A 7,544-nucleotide genomic window follows, 5' to 3' on the forward strand; every position below is an offset into this window, starting at 1 on the left:
CAATATATATCACAACATCAGGGCATTTGATATTAAAAGAAATCAGAAATGTTATTGTACAAATTTCAGTATAACTTTGGGAAATCAATAAATTAATTCTGCTATTATTGGATAATTGATAAAGATAGAACTATTCTGAACAATGACACTGATATAACATTGTCCCATTAAAAAATAAGAATGAAATTTTAATACATTAAAGAAAAGAATCATTTTCAAAATATAGAGAACTAGCAAGAGAAAAATCAAGCAAGAGGAAAACCAATTAGAAATAATGATAGCTGAAATTTCTTACACAGATCATGTTTACACATGAGCTTATGCCCTAATATTTTTATTCCACATTATAATGCAATTCTTATCTACCTATATAATACTCTATTGAGCATTATCTATAAAAGAATAATTATAAAAATATTTTCCTCTAATTGCTACTATCTGAACTCTTAAAAAGTATGAAATTGAAATAGATTATTATTATTATTATTGTGGTTTTTGTTGTTCACAGAATGTCATATTTATAAAAATTTTTATCCTTAAAAAGCATGTAACCCATTTTTATCAGAAACACTCAAGATTCAGAGGCCTATGCACTGTTTGGTGAATTTCCTCAATTTTTTTTTTTGATGATTGCCACCTAAAGGAAATGTAGGGAAATGTGTGTATATTTCCCATTCTTCCAAACTTCTAAAATACCTATTTCACTTAAAAGTGTTCACGTTACTCCCACACACACACACACACTTAAGAACTAATTTCTAGATCTGTGACTTCTTTAATGTAGGAAAGTACTTGTTGTGGAAACTCTCTTCATCAAATTTGACCAGAGAAGTTAAACGACTTGTTCACTACTGCACAGCCAGGATATATTGTAAACAGAACCTCTTTTATTCTTGAATTCAGACCATGGCATCAGTCCACAGCACCATGCTACTCCTTAGAATAATTCAGAGTATAGTTACATTAAAAATAAGGAAAGCAAACATAGAGATTTGAATTAATGACTTAGTCCTAAAATGTACATAACTTTAAGAATCACACGTTTTGAAAACTTCCTTAGAAACCCTCCTCTTCAAAGTAAATACCAACATTAGTACTTTCTGTGCGATCTTCTCAAGCAAGATAATATTAAAAACTCAAAAAAGAACTTCCCTAGTTACTGCTAATTCTCTCTTGACTTCTGTCTTTTTTTGTTCCTATGAATACCCTCCCTCGTTAATAACAGCCCATCAATATGTAAATGGAATGTGGGCAGGAAGTATATATATCTGATTAATGAAAACGGCAGTATGAAAAAAATGAGTCCACAGTGACAAGTTCTGGAGTTTTTATTCATTTAGAAAATTATACAGCATATAATTCAATGGAATATTAACCCTAGATAATATAAAATTGAAAATGAAAGAAGAAAAAATGGACTAGATATATACATGCATAATTTCATGGGGGTGGAAATTTTGTATATGTTATATATGTATATATCTACATATTTGTCTACTCATTACATAAATATACATGCAGTAGTATATGATTGGATAGTCTCATCACTAGTAAATTGATTCCTCATATCTTCTCTATCTATGGCTTACTCATGAAACAAAAGCAAATTAAAAATGATGTTTAGCCCAATGTGACCTCCTTCCATTTATTCTTATGACAGGTTGACATAAAATAGAGGAGAGGATTCTAATGAGTGATTTTTAGAATTTCTATAAACTTCAATTCAACAGTTAACATTTTAAATTTGAGATGATAATTCAATGATAAAAAGTCATATTACTGGATGTGATTAATCATTCCTAAAATTCTCACTATAATTTCAGTTAATTTTGAATCAGCAGTTTATGTATAGTTAGTTAGACCATCAACATTTTAAAGTAAAGATTAAAAAGTATATATATATATATATATATATATATATACATATACATATATATACATACAAAGCAAGAAAAATTTAAAAAATTAAATCATGTAATTTAATCATATCTCAATCTTATATTCAAATCAGTTATTTATTATTATTATTGGGTAATATATAGAAGAAAGGACATCATGAATTAAAATGCTTGATTATAAAAATTTAATTGGGGTAAAACAGTTGCCCTAAAAATAGGCCAAAATAACTTTAAAAATACCTTTGTGTGGATGCACATGATTTATCAAATGGAAAGAGATTGAAATCAAAGGCAACATAGATTGAACATATAAACTGGTTTTATATGTTCTTATCTTAGGAATCTTAGTTAACCTTGAGAAAAGGAGTATTTTGGGAGCTTATAAATAGAATGAAATTTCAACCCAGAAAGAAGTTGTACAGGGAAAAGCTAAGGCGTTCCTGAGAGAATTTATAGAAGAAAAGAAGAGGATAATAAATAAAAAAGTACAAAAGAATTACAAACATTTCCATGGATTATTTCACCATCAAACCTATCCAATAAAATCTAATATCTTATACTGTTATATGTTTATTGTTGAAGTAGAAATGAACTTTAGCAGGATAAAAATCTATTGGGAATGAGGGTATACAGATTAGGTCAAATATAAATAGTTATGTTATCTATTGTTGAAGTAAAAACAATTGTGCTCAATTGTATGAATATTGGATTGATTCACAACATATTGTCAATATACTCCACAGTATTTTTGAAGGAAAAAATGACAAGTGTTCAGAGAAAAAAATCAATATTAATAGCAAAAAGATAAATGAGACAATCTCAAAAACTACCAATATATATATACCCAATTTCTCATAAAAATCTTTTTTTAATGACAATAATCCACACTTATATTGAGGATGTCTTCAAGGTAGTTATTAACATAGAAAATGTAGGTTGTTGGAAATGATATTCCACAGTAGACTATGGTTATATTATCACAGCTTGAATGAAAGATGTAGATAATGCGAATTCCATATTCATATTCTTGATATGTTATTATATGCTAATATATGTTTGTTTTATTAGTTATATGATATTATTTGTTATATGACAATATATAAAACAATCAAGTAGGACAAAATAGGTCTTTAAAGACTCTCAGCCATGCTTCAAAAACTTTTAAGAATGTTTGTCTCCATATTTGAAAAGGGACTCCCAATGTAAGGGTGTGGTGTGATGAGAGGCTCCATCCTTTATAAATATGGTAATAACAATATGTCCTATTTTAAGAGATTTGAATATAGGATTAGCCTGATACTGAGGAGAGATAAGCAGTTCTTTAGATTTTGTAAACCCAGCATCCTCCAATGAATAATCAGAAAGATAAAGAAACTGAGTAAAGTTGCTCTCAGAGGCCTTAAGCATTAGACATTCACATTGAATTAAATGGAACTATTCATAAATCTTTCCCCAAAGGGTGCCATATTGTGACTGTTTTATATTAACTAGAACTCTGTACATACATTGAATGCATTGGATGCCTCTGGCATTGACACTACTGAATTGCTTTTTTGGAGACTATGAAGATAATCTCTAAGCAAGATAGGAGGAAATGACTTAGAGCTGCAGCCTACATTCTCTTGTTTCTCTTCACTGGTGATTACAATAAAATACAAATAAAAGTGGCAACTCCTTGTATGAAATGGATCAGTCAAAGAGATGAGATAATGAAACATTGTGTTTGTAACCAAAACAATGCTAGGTTCTAGAGACACAATGGCAAAATTGAATTACTCACTGTTGGCCAGTTAACCAGTTTGATAATTCACTTTCAATCTTCTACTTCTGGATCCCTTGTACCTTTGCTAACCATACCATGCCAAATTCACTCCCCTCAAAACTTCTGTCTGCCTTTTTTTTTACTCCCAAGTATAGGGTCAAATATACTATTCTCCCTTTAGGAGGATACATCACTGATCATCAATTCATTCCATTTCATCCTCTCATTTTAATTTTCTCCCACTCCATTCTTTCTCCATTGCTTATAAACAAATGTAGACTTTCCTTTTTTTATTTAAATTTTATTTCTATCCAATTACATGAAAAATAGTTTCCAAAAACTTAAAAAGAGTTGCAAATTTCATAATTCTCTCTTCCTCCTTCCCATTCCCCCCCCTCAAATGGTAAGTATTTTGTATAGATTTTACCTGTCATAATCTTTTCATATTGTTCTAGGAAATCCATGAACTTCAAGTTGTCTCTATGAATCTTGTCTTCAAGGTCAATGTATTAACTTTTATACAGAAATCAAGTATTCAATTATTTATGTTGTTTCTGCTTTTCTTCCAGATTTTCTTTAAATTACATATATATGTAATCAAAATGCATTGTTTTCACTTAGCCACTGTTCATTCACATTTTTTATATGCTACTAATTACTTTTTGTACAAGTTTCATATCTTGTATAAGATATAACTTCTTTCATGTATTTTCTGTCAAGCTTTCTCTTGAAATATTCAAGAAAATAATTTCTGTCATTCTATGCTATATTGAGAATCCACACATTTCTCTATTTCCTCAGGTATATTTCAGCTTCTTTTGTATTATCATTTTCACCAAGACAGTTGTTCCTAAAAGAACTGCCTAGTTAGGGATTCCTAATCTAAGATCTATTTCAGATGGAAGAAAAGCAGGGCCCTTCCTAACTTTTCCTCTCCTTCATCCTCACATGTTTAGGCAGAATTCAAGTTCTCTTCTTGTTGCAATAGGGCTTATGAAAATACCTGATGAGAAGATAAATTGCTGAATGACTACCAAAAGAAAACATTCCAGTTAGTTTGATATTTCAAACAATTAAAGATGAGCCTTCTTGACTATTTATAAGACTCGGCTTATTTCCCTTTTTTCCCCTTGTCCTGAGTTTGTTTTAATTGCTTTATCTGTAGTGAATAATTCCTCTTTTGGAAGTATTTTAAGAGTTAACAGTGGTTGTAGCACATTTTAGCCCACTGTTTTGTTACTAATATAACCAGGAATTAATTTTATTTTTTCTTCAATCACCAATATTTAACTTCTAACTCTTTTCTCAATCTCCATTTCTCTGACCCTGTAGATTTCAGAATTCTTACATTTTTTTTTCAAATCTCAGATTGCTTATAAAGTGCTGGCACTGTTTCGATTCTTCATAATAATTATTATTTTTATAAAAAACCTTACCTTCCATCTTAGAATCAATACAGGGTATTGGTTCTAAGGCAGAAGAATGGTAACGTCTAGGCAATGGGGCTTAAGTGACTTGCCCTGGGTCACACAGCCAGGAAGTGTCTCAGGGCGAATTTGAACCCAGGACTTCCCATCTCTGGGCCTGACTTTCAATCCACTGAGCCACCTAGCTGCACCCTATTCTTCATAATTATTAATGTTCTCTCCGACCTCAAATTTCTCTAGATTATTAGGAACTGATCACTCCTTTACCCTCTTAAAACTTGACTTAATTAATTTTCATTTTTATACATTTTACATCTCTTAAATAAAATATAAGCTTTTTGAGGACAAAGATTTTTTAAATTCATTTTCTGCTTCCTTCTTCTTTCTTGTACCTAATACAACTTCTGCCTGTCTCTATTTCTGCCCCACATTTGCCTCAAAACTACAACATAACTGAGAAGGAACATTGTTTTATTTTTTTTTTGGCAACAACTGAGTCAGTGTTTTAATCAGAGTAGTTTCTTGATGACTATTCATTGTTTTGAACTGAGAATTAATGAAGACTAATGCTATGCTATCTAATAATTATTAACTGAGCAGATATTTTTTACAAGTCTCTATGATGGGCACAGAAATACTGATATAAAGTCCTCAAGAAAACTTATACTCAACTAGATCACAATATGACAGCAGAAATATATACCCATATAAATATAAAATATATTTTTAGGATAAAGCACTAACAACCATAAATATTAAGAAAGGTTCTCATTGGAATGTAGATTATCAGCTGAATCACAGGATCTAAGGATTTTAAGATGCAAGGATGTAGAGGTAGTATATCCAAGTAAGGAAGATATCCATTCTGTCCAAAGGCATGGAGGCAGAGGGTGGAAAGCTGTATACAGAAAATAACAGGTAGGTTACATTAACTGGAAAAAAGAATGTGAATGGAACAAAACAAAAATATGAAATTAATCTTGAAAATTAAACTAGAAGCAGATAATGAGAGACTGACATGCAAGAGATTTTAATTTTATTTCCTTAAATGGGGAGCTATAATACCTTCTGACTCAAGAAAGCAATATATTTTGTCTTATCCTTAATGAAGATGACCTTGAAAGCTGTTTAGAGCATAGAAAGAAGGAATAGTTTGAAAGATTTGTGTCTAATTAGGAGGCTCATGGTTGGCTTTGTCATTCATTTATTCATTTAGTAAATATGTTAGTTACCTGTTCTGTATAAAATTATCTGCCACTCACTATAAATTAGTAAAAAAATAGTCCTTGAAGATTATATTTATTGTACTGAGACAACTAAAGATCATATAGGAGAAATGGTAGATTGTAGGGAAACAAAAGCAAGTAGAATCATTTGAAGTCTGAGAAAGGAATAACACTGAGAGAATAAGAAATACTTTTCAATTGGGTATTTTATGTCATAGGAACTTTTAGAAAATCCAGAGATTCCAAGGGATTTGAGGAAATGTATTTTATATTTGAAGTTAGATGGGGAAATCAATGGATGAAGTTTCTCAACGAGATAGTACTTTTCATGAAAAGAATGTACCATATATTCATCAACATGTAATATGCCGAGAATTCCCATTATGTTCACTATTTCATGAAATCAAAAGATCTTGAACTATTAAGAATTGTGCTACAGAAGATAGATTGAAAAAGGTATTAACTTATCAAATACCAACTGTTTCATTCCCAGTCTGTCACAAATCATTTCATGGAAAACATTCAGTTATTCTCCAGAAAATATCAAAATGCAAAAAATGGAAAGACAACTTTGGATTTTTCTTTTCCACTGATTACAAAGCACAGTGATTATTTAGCCAGATTACACAACATATTTGGTTTTTAAAAGATCAAAATAAAATATTACTTAAATGATTATTTCCTTTTGGTGGACAATATCATATTCATTTTATTAGTATTGACCTTCACTTGATAGCAAATGTTCTTAACTATTCTTTGTGCCATGGATTCCATTAGCATATTGGTAAAAGACCTCTTCTCAGAATAATGCTTCATCATCTGCATTCCTAATGAAAGGCGATCCCTCCTCCATCAATCTCTCTATAAAATATAGTTATGAGAATGTATATATTTAGATATATACACACATACCCATGCATTTGTGTGATATGTGTGTGGGTTTGTATGATGGGAAGGAGTGGGGAGCCACATCTTATCTGTTAACTATTGAGTAGCAGTCTCCCTAGTTTTAACATTATTTTTTCTTTTTTTTTTGATCACATGTATGGAATTTGATTAACATTACTTTTGGAGCTGAGCTGAGCTCCAGGAGAATTAGGAAACACTTATTTATAGGGCGGGGACCTTGAACTCCCTGATACCAAATGTGACAACAACATCAGTAAGAGAAGACAATTTCCCAGTCCTCAGATACAGACTACTTCCTAGTATTCTGTATTTACAGTAATGC

Source organism: Monodelphis domestica, chromosome 4 (assembly GCF_027887165.1).
Source record: "Monodelphis domestica isolate mMonDom1 chromosome 4, mMonDom1.pri, whole genome shotgun sequence".
In the NCBI taxonomy this organism is placed as follows: Eukaryota; Metazoa; Chordata; class Mammalia; order Didelphimorphia; family Didelphidae; genus Monodelphis; species Monodelphis domestica.